Source organism: Adiantum capillus-veneris, chromosome 1 (assembly GCF_014529385.1).
Source record: "Adiantum capillus-veneris isolate H3 chromosome 1, ASM1452938v2, whole genome shotgun sequence".
In the NCBI taxonomy this organism is placed as follows: Eukaryota; Viridiplantae; Streptophyta; class Polypodiopsida; order Polypodiales; family Pteridaceae; genus Adiantum; species Adiantum capillus-veneris.
The window spans coordinates 8,226,799-8,240,921 of NC_140931.1; positions in this window are offsets into that span (position 1 = coordinate 8,226,799).

Genomic DNA, 14,123 nt, shown 5'->3' on the forward strand with positions numbered 1-14,123 from the left:
AGCATTCAGCGTGCTTCGAAGCTTCGGTATCAAACGAGACGATCTTCACACTCATCTAGGCACCGACACTCTAGTGGTGGCAACGGCGGTTGTTGTGGGGATGCCGCCGCTGATGCCTTGACACTGTCTCTTGTTCATCAAGGCTCTTTACCTTCCCCTTATTTTCCCACCCCCACACTAGCCATGGCATTGCCATCTACGACAGGTTCTGTGCGGCTATCGGCCGTTCCTGGCTACACACCAATACCTACTCCTCCGGGAGTCACCCCAGTCGACACTCCTTGCTTGAGGACCCAGACTCCAGTGGAGATACCTGACGTCCGTACCCCCATCGACATGCCGCTAGAGACCCCTGTCGGGACACCCAGGTTCACGCATCACAAGCGAGAGGGCTTGCCTAACTCCGTCGACTTCAGCGGCGGCATCATCTTAGATGATGAAGGCAAGAAGGTTATCTTGCGCATGCGCGGTCTTTGCTCTCAGGTGTTTAGACACTACATACTAAACACTTGGAGTGAAGTACCAAGTGAATTAAAAGACAGAGTCATCCGCATACTACATGACGAGTTTTCCGTGTCAACACGGGATGAGCGCTTCAATGAAGACCTTATGAAGGTTCGAATGCGCGAATACTGCAAGCACAAGTGTTCTAAAGTACCAAAAGCAATAAAGCATGGGTGGAACATACCAGATTGATTGGCCAAAGAAGATTGAAAGAATGCGAAGCAAGCAGCATGCGAGAATCTTGACAAGTGGAAGCAACAAAACGAGGTAGCCAAAGCGCGAGTAGAGGCAAGGCGCTCGCACCACTTGGGGAGAGCCAAGTGGATATCATTTGAGGCCAATTTTGTAAGTGTTTTCACATTGCTCTTTAGGTTTGGTAGTTACATCTATTTGTACTTTTAAATTCTAACATAATGGATTCTTTGTATGTTTTGAACAGTGATCGATGACAGGACGTAACCCCACACTGTACGAGCGCGAGTACGCGGGCAGGAAGGGCTTAAATGCCCTGATAGACATTCTGAGTTCTCGCGGCGGCATGGTTAGTATTAGGGTTTAATCTTTTCTATTTGTTGTATTGTTTTGTAAATTATATGTTTATACTTACAGAAAGCTGTCTTATTGTTTATTTTTGAAGAATCCGACACATACACCGCTTGGATGTGATAAGACGTCTGATTAGATGACGTCAGTCTAGCCGTAGCTAGATATCATTAGTTTCCTTTTGTCATAGCATATGTATCATGAGATGACGTGTATACGTCTATTTGTAACTATTGAAAAACCATGTATATTTTCTCAATAATGACAATGGTGTTGTAACTATTACATTTGCAAAGCTTAACAATCAAGTCATTTTACCTATGATGTCTACAATTGTCATTGATTTACTTTTGTCAATTTTGTATCTTTATTCTACAAACAATACTATGGATGCTGGAGTTAATGGTTATATTGTATTGTGGGTGACTACTTTGGGTTTATACCTAAGCTTGCACTTTCTTTCAAAGGTGACTCTGAGCTTATCTTGAATTCATTTAGGTTTACTCTATCATTGAAACATTCAATATGGTTGATGGGTTGAATGCCCTGCCACCAAAAAATTTTACTCTCGGGCGTCGCTATAAGTGTCACTATATAAGGCTCTGCTATGTCGCTATAAGCGTCGCTATAGGTAGCATGTAAGCGTCGCTATATAGCAACAATTATAGCGATGCATATAGTGATGGTTGTAGCGACGCTCATAGTGATGTTCCTTTATCGACGCTATAAGCGACGGTCTTAGCGACGTCGGGAGTATAAAAACCCAATGTATTTCCGTCGCTAAAAACGTCACAAGTGCACACAACCTCTTGTAGTGCATGTCACAAGACAATCACTTATGCTCCTTAAATCCTATTGGCTAAGCCTGGAGAGGTCCAATGGGGTATCAGCAAGAGGAAATAGCATGAGGGGTTGACCAAGAGAGAGAGGGGGATGATTTTCTCAAGTCATTATCCACACACACCCACACTAACTCATGTGTGAAGCAAGAAGACTCTCTCTCTCTCTCTCTCTCTCTCTCTCTCCCCTTCTCAAGCTTTAATGGAAAGCTTATCACCCACTCCAAGCTTGTGAGAAGGGAAGCCTACACCAACAACTCTTGGCTTTGGGATGCAAATCCAACCTAGAGCCAAGCTTTAATGCATGCTCATCTCCTCTGCCATGCTAATTACTAAGCTATGCTATGCTAATATGAGTGATTATGTGAGGAGATGTACATCTTTCTCGTAAGACTACTCCTTCTTCCTCTCAATATACTCTCATACCCCGCTAGCTCTCACCATCTTCGAAGGTGTGTGAGGTCTTGGGTCTGAGACCATGAAGGAATTGATGTTGTGGTTTATATGTTGTGGTTTATAAGTTTTTTGCTTAGTGCTTGAAGTTTCCGTCTTCATTGCACTAGCTAGTATTGAAGGAACACAAAGAATTGTATTGTAAAATGTCTCTCTTGATGGGAGAAACCATAATACAAATCCTTTTGGAGGGGGGACCGGCTCCATGTAAATCTGGTCCTCAATTGTTTTCAATAGCTTAATTTCTCTCTCTTTTGGAGTATTATTCATGCTATCTAACTAGGTGTTATACTTTTTGTTGCTCTCTCCACCCAAGCACTCTTGTTATTCTCATTAGGAATCTATTATTATGAAATGCTCACTATGTTCATGCTAGTTCCCGCTACACACAAGTCATTAGGCCATTAAATGTTACATTGGTATCAGAGCACAAGGTTTCTCTTTTCTTGCTCAAGAATGGAGGTCCTCAAGCTAGCTATAAATGGTTGTTATTATTAATTGCAAATGAATAAGTAGAATAGGGATTTTTCACCCTTGCAGTGCGGTTGCCTTGGTGCAGATAACGGGGCATCACCGTCGAGAGCTATGGTCTTAATAGTGGAGTCCTACGGGGCTTGCCTACGGTTTAACCACTATTGAGCTATTAGAAGCTTGACAGGAGCCTGTGCTGTTTTGGTGTTGAAAGACCCTTTCTTCTATTCCTTGCAATTAATGGTATTTGAACCAGGGGTACAGTAGCTTGAGTGCTTTTCTAAAGAGGTAAAGAGGAGTAGCAACTAGGGCTTGAAGTGCCAAAGTACACCTAAAAAGCTTACACCTAAAAGTTGTTAGAATGGCTGACAATAGTAAACAGAGTGAAATTAATGTTGATAGCTTTGATTTTGCTAATGATCAGGCTACTAATGATGCCCCTATGCTTGTTAACTACCTTGTTTCTAGGCTTCCAACAAGCCATGGGCAATCCATCCCTCCAAAGTGAAGTGCAACGGCAGCTTCGTGCTCATGGGATTCTCCAAGCTCCCCACCATGACGAGAGAGTACCTAGGAAGCCTCCTTGTGAGACTTCGAAAAGAGGCCTCTCTCCGATTCGGTAAGAAGAAGAGGATCCATATGAAGGGCTCAAAAATTTGCTTCTTGATGATGCATCTCCTTCCTGAAGGAGAATTCAAGAGCCCCCACCGAAGGAACGAGAAAGAAGTAAGTCTCCTGTCACCTCGACGGAGATGGCTTCACAAAGATGGCAGGCTAAACGTTCTCCATCACCTCCAAAACGGAGAAGACCATCACACACTTCTCCACACCATAATTCAAAGAGGGATGACAAAAAGCAAGAGAAGAAAAAGGCGAGAAAGAGGACCCTCTTCTCTATCTTCCTCAAATTCTTCATCTCTAAAGAAAGCGATGGTGCAACTTTTGAACCATAAAAAAGAAGAGGCCATAGGAAATCCTATATCGCATGGAAGAGGTCGTCCAAGCTCAAGAAGTTCAAAGAGGGAGGAAAGAGCATCTCTTTCCTTACCTACAATGGCACCTTTGGTGCTACAGACAAAGTCTTGGCCTTTATCCAACAATTCAATGCGGTGTTTGGAGATGAGGACTTTACAATGTCCTCTAAGCTATACCATGTAGCTATGCACTTTTAAAAGTCTATCAGGAAATGGTGGTCCAGCATACGGGCCAGTGGTGAAGCTCCACGAACATGGAAAGCTTTAAGAGCTTCCATTATGAAGCAGTTTTTGGCGACCGATGCCAAAGACAAAGTACTCACCAAATGGTGAAGCTTGAAGATCTCTCCCTACGAGTCCATTCACAAATATGTAGACAAGTTTCGGGACCTACATCTCAAAGCCACTATCTTCAAAAAGGTGGATTTTGGAGAGCAAAAGCAACAAGTTTTCTCGGGCTTAATTGAAGAAATGGCGGACTATGTTAACTCCCAAAGGCCACGCACCATATCCACGGTTATACACCATACTATGGTGGCTTCTTGAATCAATTTCTAAACAGGGGCTAAGAGAAATTCTAAGCCCACGGAAAACAAGGGTTCCAATGAGCCTAAGGGGAAGGACAATGTCCAAAAGTCTCCTAAGGGCAATTCCAACAAAGCTAAGGAGAAGAGAGTTTACAAAGGCAAAAAAAAACTCTCTCCTGAAGAGCTTGAGCATTATCGCAAGGATAACCGTTGTTTCAAGTGCGGTGAGCAACGGCATGCGTACCATGCTTGTCCTCAAAAGAACACCCGCCATGAGCCTCCTAGAGATACCTTGGTCGAAATCCAAGAAGAGGAAGCTAACCACAAAGGATCTCCTCTATGCCATGCTTGGGGAAAGGTAAGAGAACATGATGCTTTTATTCTCTTTGACCCTGGTTCTACTCACAATTTTATATCCACAGAGTTGGCCACCAAGCTAGGCGTCCAAGCTTATGAGATGGGAAATGTCCTACCCGCAAATGGTGCTTTCAAGGGTCAAGAAGCTTTAGTCACTCCCTTAATCGAGAAATTGAGGCTCCACATCCAAAGCTATGTGGACAAAGAGTACTTGTTTATCTCTCCTATCAAGCATGAGGATGTAATGCTAGGGGCACCATGGTTTGATTGCATGGCTGCCAATGTTAAATTCCCTGAAAGGAAAATCTAATTTAGGTTCAGGGAAAAAGATATATACATAGATGCTAAGGAAATGGGTAACACCATACCCATTGTTCAATAAGTCAATAAAGAGCTCTATTTCCGTGTACATGATTTTTGTTAAAGATTCTCAAAATGAACCTAATGCTTTAACAAAAGAAAATATAAACAATCACAAGGAATTAGAGTCATCCGATTTTCTTTAGGGGTTTCAAGATGTTTTTATTGACATCCCTTGTGAATTACCTCCTAAACGAGGCAATGATGACCATGCAATTGAACTTCTTCCAGGAAGTTCACCACCTAATAAACATACTTATAGAGTTTCTCAAGCTCAACAAGAGGAGATTATGCGGCAAGTACATGAGTTAGTTGAGAAGGGCATGGTTAGGCCTAGCTCATCTCCATTTTGCTCACCTGTGCTATTAGTGCAAAAGAAAGATGGCACATATCGTATGTGTGCTATAGATCACTAAATAGGATCACTATCAAGAATAGGTTTCCCGTTCCACGGGTAGAAGACCTATTTGATAAGCTACAAGGGTCCACCTACTTCAGTAGCATTGACCTAAGAGTTGGCTACCATCAAATAAGGATAGTTGATCAAGACATTGTAAAGACCGCATTTTGCACTAGGTTTGGTCTTTATGAATATATTGTCATGCCTTTTGGCTTGACCAATGCACCATCCACATTCAACCGCTTGATGGAGAAGCTATTCACGCCTCACCGAACCTTTACTGGAGTGTTCGTTGATGATATCATCATCTAGTCTAATTCATTAGAGGAACACAAGCAACATCTCCAAGTAATATTTCAAGTTCTAAGAGAGAATAAACTTTATGTTAATCGAAAGAAAAGTGAATTTTTCTTGCAAGAGATTCAGTATTTAGGTCACATTATCTCTCAAGATGGCATCCAAATGGATCCATTAAAGTTAGAGGTAATAAAAGGATGGCCTAAACCAAGGAATCTTCATGAACTAAGAAACTTTATAGGTATGTGTGCATACTATAAACGCTTCATAGAAAAGTTCTCACAAATTGCAAGACCATTACATGACCTAACAAAGAAAAACGTTACGTATACATGGTGTGCCAAGTAGAACAATGCTTTTGAAAAGCTTAAAGAAAAGCTTATCTCTGAACCTGTGCTTACACTACCGGATCTCTCAAAGCCATTTGAGGTCCAATGTGACGTTTGTGGTGATTTCCTTGGAGTTGTTTTGCTCCAAGAAGGGCACGCCATAGCTTATGAAATTCAAAGGCTTGACCCTGTTGAGCAATCTCTAGGCATATATGAAAAGGAACTCCTCGCAGTTCTACATGCCTTAGACTCATGGAAGCACTATTTATTGGGGACTCCTTTCATTCTGCAAACGGATCACCAAAGTCTTAAGTACTTCATGACACAGACCAAGCTCTCCAACAAAAAAATGAGGTGGGAAGAATTCCTTTTGCAATTTCATTTTCATATTGCTCACATTGCTGGCAAGCATAATCAAGTAGCTGACTATAGCAACTCACAATGATCTATCTTCTATGATAGATGAGTATGATATTGATCCCGATTCTAAAGATGTGATTTTAGCCCTTGCATTAGGGAAGAAAGAGAAACCATTTACTTTACAAGATGGTTATCTTCTCTAGGGCAATAGACTATGCGGTACTAACTCACTGCGTGAGAAAGTAATGTATGAATCTCATGCTCCTCCTTATGCGGGGAATAGAGGGATTCAGTCTACCCTAAAGGGGATTGAAACATATTTCTATTGGCCTACCATGAAAGCAAACATACAAGAGTATGTTTCTAAATGTGTGGTATGCCAAAAGATGAAGTTTGATAGAGGGAAGCAACCTGGATTTCTTCAACCATTGCCAGTCCCTAATTCACCATAAAAAGCATATCCATCAATTTTATCTTTGGATTGCCTAAGTTTGTCCATGGGAGTACGGGAATATGAATGATAGTAGACAGGTTTAGTAAACAAGCTCATTTTATACTTGTCAAAAAGACTATCACAGCCCATCAAATGGCAACCCTCTTCATTTACAAATCTTCAAGTACCATGGCTTGCCAATGTCCATAATGTCGGATAGAGATCCTAGAACCCGAGGGATTCACTCTATATATGAAATGGGATGCCACCTGCTAGTGGACAACTTTGATAAAACCCCTATATACGACTCATATTAGGGAATATGACCCCCTTTCTACGCTTATATGACAATCAATGCCAAAAACTACTATACCCCTATCTTACATATAAATTTTAGGTCTCACATGATCTAACTGAGTAAAACTAGTCAAAGAGCGTGTAACATAGTGGCTGCCAACGTACTAAGGAACCACTTTTATTGATAACTAGATGTACCCTCAATGTGTCTTAGTTTGACTTTCAAAATATGTGCCCGTTCAGCCTGCACTCTAGCTACTCGCCAATTTGACTAATCTAAATTACTCAAAAGACATGGTTATAAACTTGTGTTAAGTTCTCCATGTAAATTTTCATCTATACAAAATCTTTATAGATTTCATCCTTCAACAAATGAACTATAATCACAAAACAAGAAATTGATACAAAGCAGTGTTAGTTCTTGCACGTATCTTTGTAGCTATTGACTCACAAGTTCGAGGGGAGAATCTTTTTGGAAGCCATGATTTTGAAACACAAAAACTTCCTCTCATTTTTTCCTTTTATCACTCCCCCCCCTCCCCCCCCATAAATATGATAGCCCCTCCCTTATTTTTAAGCTTGGGAGATAAATTATTGGCGGCCTGTCCTTAACTTATGTGCTTATGTAACTTGTAAAAAAAAACCCCTCCCTTGCACTTATGTGGTGCGGTAAGTTTTTCATGGTGAATCCCCCGGGTCCTAGAGTACCGGAAGTAGATCAAAGGTCCCAATGGGAGAAGTACTTACCCTTAGTGGAGTATGCCTACAATAACACTGTACATACTTCCACGGGAACAGCACCTTTCGAGGTCAAAAAGTCCCCTGCTACTTAAGGTACACGGAAAGATCTTTGTTTTTGAAGATGAGTATAGCAGAGACCTACAAGAGTCTTTCCAAAAGATTAAGGATGTTATGTCTATCTCACAGCAAAGGCAAAAGGCTGCTACTGACAAACACAGAAGAGCCCAAGCCTTTAAATAAAATGATTGGGTCTTCCTCAAATTTCCCAAGGCGTGATTTAAGGCACACGACGGGCAATAATCCTACGGGACCCCAAAAGTACTATGCTAAGTTAGCAAAAAGGTACTATGGTCCCTTCCACATTCTTAGGCCAATCAATGAGATGGCCTATCAACTCAAGTTGCCCAACCATTGGCTCATACACAATGCTTTCCATGTGAGCCTACTAAAGCCTTACAAAGGAGAGCCACCTCAAGAACCAACTATTGAAGACCCATCGGATATTGAGGACCAAGAAGAGATGCTGCAACCCGAGTCCATTCTCCGACATGAAGACAAGGTATTAAGAGATGGTAAGACTATCCAACAATATCTTATTAAGTTTAAGAATTATCCTTTTGAAGATGCTAGATGGATGCAAGGCATACAATTAAAGGATAACCTAAACCTTGTCAATGCTTACAATGCTTCCCTAGAGTAAGCGAATGTACAAATGTTTAAAATGAACAAACTTTTTGTCTTGTAAGACTCTCTTTCTCTTTATTCTACACAAAACTGAAGTAGTACGCATGCGTAGATCAAGTTTGCGAAGACGACATCTCCCAAACACCAAGTAGAGCTTGTCACTCTATTATGGAAGATTGATAGGCCTAATGTGCAGACATGCTTGCGGCACCTTAGGCTCTCAAGCACCAAATGGATTAGTCATCCATTCTGGAACGATGATGTAGGGTAACATAGGGATCCTCTACTCGCTAGAAAAAGGACTAATGAATAGGCTTTATCTTCTCTATTCCATAGTTGAGCATGACTATGATTTCAAGAGAGAGGTAATGTCATAATAACTGATATCTAATCCTCCTAAATGATTTTCTCATGTTAAACTATCATTTAATATGGGGAAGTGCCAGGGGAGAAAAAGCTAGAATATTGGTTACGCTAGCAGACCGGCCACAATAGGGATCCAAAGGAAGGAAAATAGGGATCCAAAGTGGGGTCCATCTGCAAAAGAGCAAGTGCAACAATGGGCTTTAAAGACCCTAAGGTTAAGCCCATTAAGACTTCCAAAATGCTAAGGTTCCAAAATTCAAAGGTTGTGTCCAATGGTCAAATCTTAGTAAAAATTGGATGCTTTGCGTGTGTACCAGAAGTCTTCATGAATCCTACAAAGGAGGGGGCAAGCCTTGCAAGTAGGGGATGAGAGAGAAACACACACACACACACACACAAGCCTCCTTTACACAAAGGGAATGAGGGACACATGTCAGCTCCCTAACCCAGATGCCCACAAGGTGTACTCAAATCCTATTGGATGGCCATGGAGGTGGACCAATGAGAATTAGGTTAGAGTAAATCTAGTTTAATTAATTTAAAAACACTAAATAAAAGAACCAATAAGAATTAAGCTCTCTAGAAGACTATTGGACAGTCTCCCAAGGGGTCCAATGAGCACTCAGTAGCCCAATGGCTTGCCTGATTCCTATTGGCCAGGAGATAAAGGGTTCCAATGAGAGTTTAGTTGCATTAATTAATTACCTAAAGCTCTCACACAAGGGGAAAGGGGAACACATGTCAGAAGACTATCACTTATGCTCCTTAAATCCTATTGGCTAAGCTTGGAGAGGTCCAATGGGGTGTCAGCAAGAGGAAATAGCATGAGGGGTCGACCAAGAGAGAGAGAGAGGGGGCTGATTTTCTCAATTCATTATCCACACACACCCACACTAACTCATGTGTGAAGCAAGAAGACTCTCTCTCTCTCTCTCTCCTTCTCTGGAAAGCTTATCACCTACTCCAAGCTTGTGAGAAGGGAAGCCTACACCAACAACTCTTGGCTTTGGGATGCAAATTCAACCTAGAGCCAAGCTTCAATGCATGCTCATCTCCTGTGCCATGCTAATTACTAAGCTATGCTATGCTAATATGAGTGATTATGTGAGGAGATGTACATCTTTCTCGTAAGACTACTCCTTCCTCTCAATCTAGTCTCATACCCCGCTAGGATCATGCTACAGTGGCTGGCCACCAATGTCTTTAGTATGATTTTGTTACCCGAGTATACAAAGTGAAAGATATTTTGGATTTGGATTATATTTGGAATTGAAATTGGAGTTGGATTCTCTATATGATGATTTTTTGTTGCGACAGTATTTATGGAATTGAACTTGAGATTGATGAGAATTGATTTTATTGAATGATGAGTGTGACCAATGATATCCTAATTCATCAGGGTATGACATATACTGCTTATCCTAGCGGTATGGGACACTAGAATAGGTAGTATGTGGATGATGGTAAGCATAATCAATGTTGTTTAGTTTAATAATTTTTTATTTTACTGTGTGATATTTTGACACAAAATACTTTATCATTGTTTTTGACAAGTATCATTGCAGATTCTTATCTTTGCAACGGAGGAGAGTTGCTTTCCAACAGAGAGGTATGTTATGGAATTGATATTTTACTATTTATTGTAGTTGACAGGTGGAAAATGCTTGACCGATCTAGGCCTATGCGAACGGATATGTATATTATATACAAAAATGTACAAGTGCTCTTTTTTTAGCTTTGGCCATTTATGACCGGCCGGCCACTTTGTACTCACTTTGACCATTCAAGAAATCTATAAAGTAAATACGTGCAAGAGGAAAATGGTCACTCTTGCATGGAGGGAGATTGCACCTAGTGTCTGCATTATTCTTCTCTCCTCTCCTCTCTTATCTCTCGCAGTACCGGTGTAGCACTCCGTTTTAGGAGGTACACCTGCACACACTCTCTTGCTCTATCTCACTCTCTATATCTCTTTGTTTGTGTCACGCAATTATGCGCTTGTGGGATTGCCAGGTATGTCGATTAGTCTGTTTTATCGTTTGCAATACATTATTCTTGGTATTTGCAGGGCCTTCCATTCTTCCGTTTGTAGCAGAATTAGGTATGAATAACAAGGTTTTATAAATAATTTTGTCTTGTTTTTACTCTAAGATTTTTGTGAAGTCCCCAAACCCGCCGACACCAAAATCGGGATGGGACCATTGACAGGTCTCTAGGCCTATTAAAAGTTAGAGTCCTTAAACAAAAAGAATTCCAGGGAATTCACCCTTACCATTGACAATGGTTTATGTTTATAGCCCTAGAAGGAGACCTAGTCTTGTCTCGCGATGGAAACGGGACCACAAAAAAAACTATTCCGGCCCTATAACTTCCATCATTCAGATTAAGGTTTCCTTAGCCAACGTTTTTTTTCCCTAGCATATATGAGGGCACAGCCGTTGGTGGATTCCTCTTCCAAGTGAAGAAGTTTCTAAACATTTTAGTGTGTGGGAATGGATAGTTACCTGACTAATCAGGTCCACCCGTCCATGATTGACAACCTTAGTCAATCCCCACTTATCACCCCGCACTCACACATGATTTCTGTGTTGTTCGATTACTACCACATTCTTTTCACAATTAAAACAATGATTTCTTTTAACTTTCATAACTGAATTTAGTTAAGACAACCCTTGAAAACATTCTTTTAGAAAATAAACATCTTTAGACTTAAGACAAGGTACTGTCATTCTAAAGTATCTCCGACCAGTATTGGCTTGTCTCAAGACCGTCTATACAGGGGTGAAAAAACGGCACCCATTCCTTATTTATAAAAACCGGGGTGGTAAAGGCCATCACCCATAGTCCGGGCGCCCATACACCAACCAGTTGCCCATACAACCGGGCGGTTCCCTCTAGGATAAACTTGATATCCTAAGTAATATCCACAAGCACAAACAAGCATGAGGTAAAGACTCCACGCCCGCTCAGAAAATCGACTCATCCATGACGGAATCGCCATCATTACTCATTACCTGGAGTAAAATATTCCAAAGAATCAAAGGTGTCTTGAGACTAGCTAACTTAAGGATGGTCAAACATTTCTTTCCTAAGTCAATCAGTCATAGCCCAATCATTTCTTTCCTACTTACAATCATTGCTCATTGGTTTCTTGGAAGATACCTTCCATTTACAGTCAGTTTATCCTTCCTAACTCTCATGTATGCAATGCTAACTTAGAAATGAACTTCAAAAGACTTAAGCAAACAAAATAGAAATCCACATGGGACTGGTCGTCCATGTGTTGCTGCGCTGGAGCCTACAGACTTTCCTCCGTAGGCCTATGACTAGGCCCAACCTCATGGTCATGAGTGGCTTTATTTCTTTTGTTGCTAATATCCTCTTCCTCGGTAAGAGGATTTCCTCTGGTTCTCTTTGGAGCCATATCGGAAGCCTTTATAAAATGACTTAATCGATTAGAGGTTTAATTGAATAATCTCTTTTCTTCCCTTTTATCCAAAAATAAGGATTTTTGGAGTAAGTAGGTATCCTTGATAGTTTATTGGATGAAATATTTCTCCTGTAACTTCCTTGTACTATTAGTATTTATCATAATACTTCCTTGATAGTTTATTGGATGAAATATTTCTCCTGTAACTTCCTTGTACTATTAGTATTTTCCCATAATTATCATATAATTAGGGGAGCTATTTTACTGGGTTTCTCCTTTAGTCTATATTCCAAGAATATCTTATAAATGGCCTTAGTAAATTATAATTCCTATGTGCTAGTGGATTACTCACCCTAGATGTAATTTGATATGTTCTATCTTTAGAAATTTTCAAAAAATACATTTATAACTTTTCCCTTCTATACTTATGGTCTAATTTAGGCAAACTTTGCCTGATAGTAATTTGTTATACCGATCATTTAGGCTAAGTTTGTTTTTCCAACTTTCAATAGTGATTATTGACCTCAGGTATTTATTGGGTAATCATATAAACTCATTTACTAATTTCCTTTCTCTATTTTATACACAAAATTGGTTACTTTTAATAAAGATAAGCATCTAAAATAATTATTTGAGGTTCAGATATTTATCACGACTTTCTCAAGGTGTGTTTTACCTCTTCTAATTATCTCAAAGGTTTTTGGATTAATTTATTATTTTTCCCTTTTTATTTTCCCCTAAAAATAGTGTAATTCTAGTGAGATAATTAGTTAAACTAATTACTTGAGGTTAAGATATTTATCACGGGTTTCTCAAGGTGTGCTTTACCTCTCATAATTATCTCAAAGGTTTTTGAATTAATTTACTAATTTCCCCTTTTTATTTTTCCTAAAAATAGTGTAATTCTACTGAGATAATTAGTTAAACTAATTATTTGAGGTTAAAATAATTATCACGGGTTTCATAAAATATATTTTACCTTTGATAATTATCTCAAAGCATTTTGGATCAATGTTTTATTTTCCCCCTTTTAATTTCTCCTAAAGATAGTGTAATTATGCTGAGATAATTAGTTAAACTAATTATTTGAGGTTAAGATAATTATTACAAGTTTCATAAGATATGATTTATCTTTGATAATTATTTCAAAACATTTTGAATCATTGTGCTATTTTCCCCCTTTTAATTTTCCTTAAACACAGTGTAATTCTGCTAAGATAATTAGATAAACTAATTATTTGAGGTTAAGATAATTATCTACGGTTCTCTAAAATGTGATTTACCTCTAGTAAATATCGCAAAGCATTTTGGATTAGTTTGGTCATTTCCCCCTTCACTTTTCTTTCAAAAACAATGTAATTCTGCTTAATTAATTATGAAATTACTCAGAAAATTACAAGATATATTTCTAGCGTAATGATAGTCTAACGCAGCTATGATAATTATCTCAACTTAATCTAAACTTAATTAGTATAAATATCATTAATTTATAGTTAAAATGAGTAATTTTAGCCCTAATATGATAAAATAATTAATTAGCTTAGTATCCCTAAGCTTAATCACAATAATCAGTAGAGAATTTTTTATTAGAAGAGAATTTTAGAGTATACATAGGTTTAATCTTCAATTAATTAAGAAATTTGTAAATAGGTTAACTTAGCTTTACTAATTAAGAAAGGTTAGTGCTAATTACCGTGGATTAACCAACTAGAGCTTAACTCTCTAGTGATTTCTGCATAGAGGTCTCTCTAGAGAGAG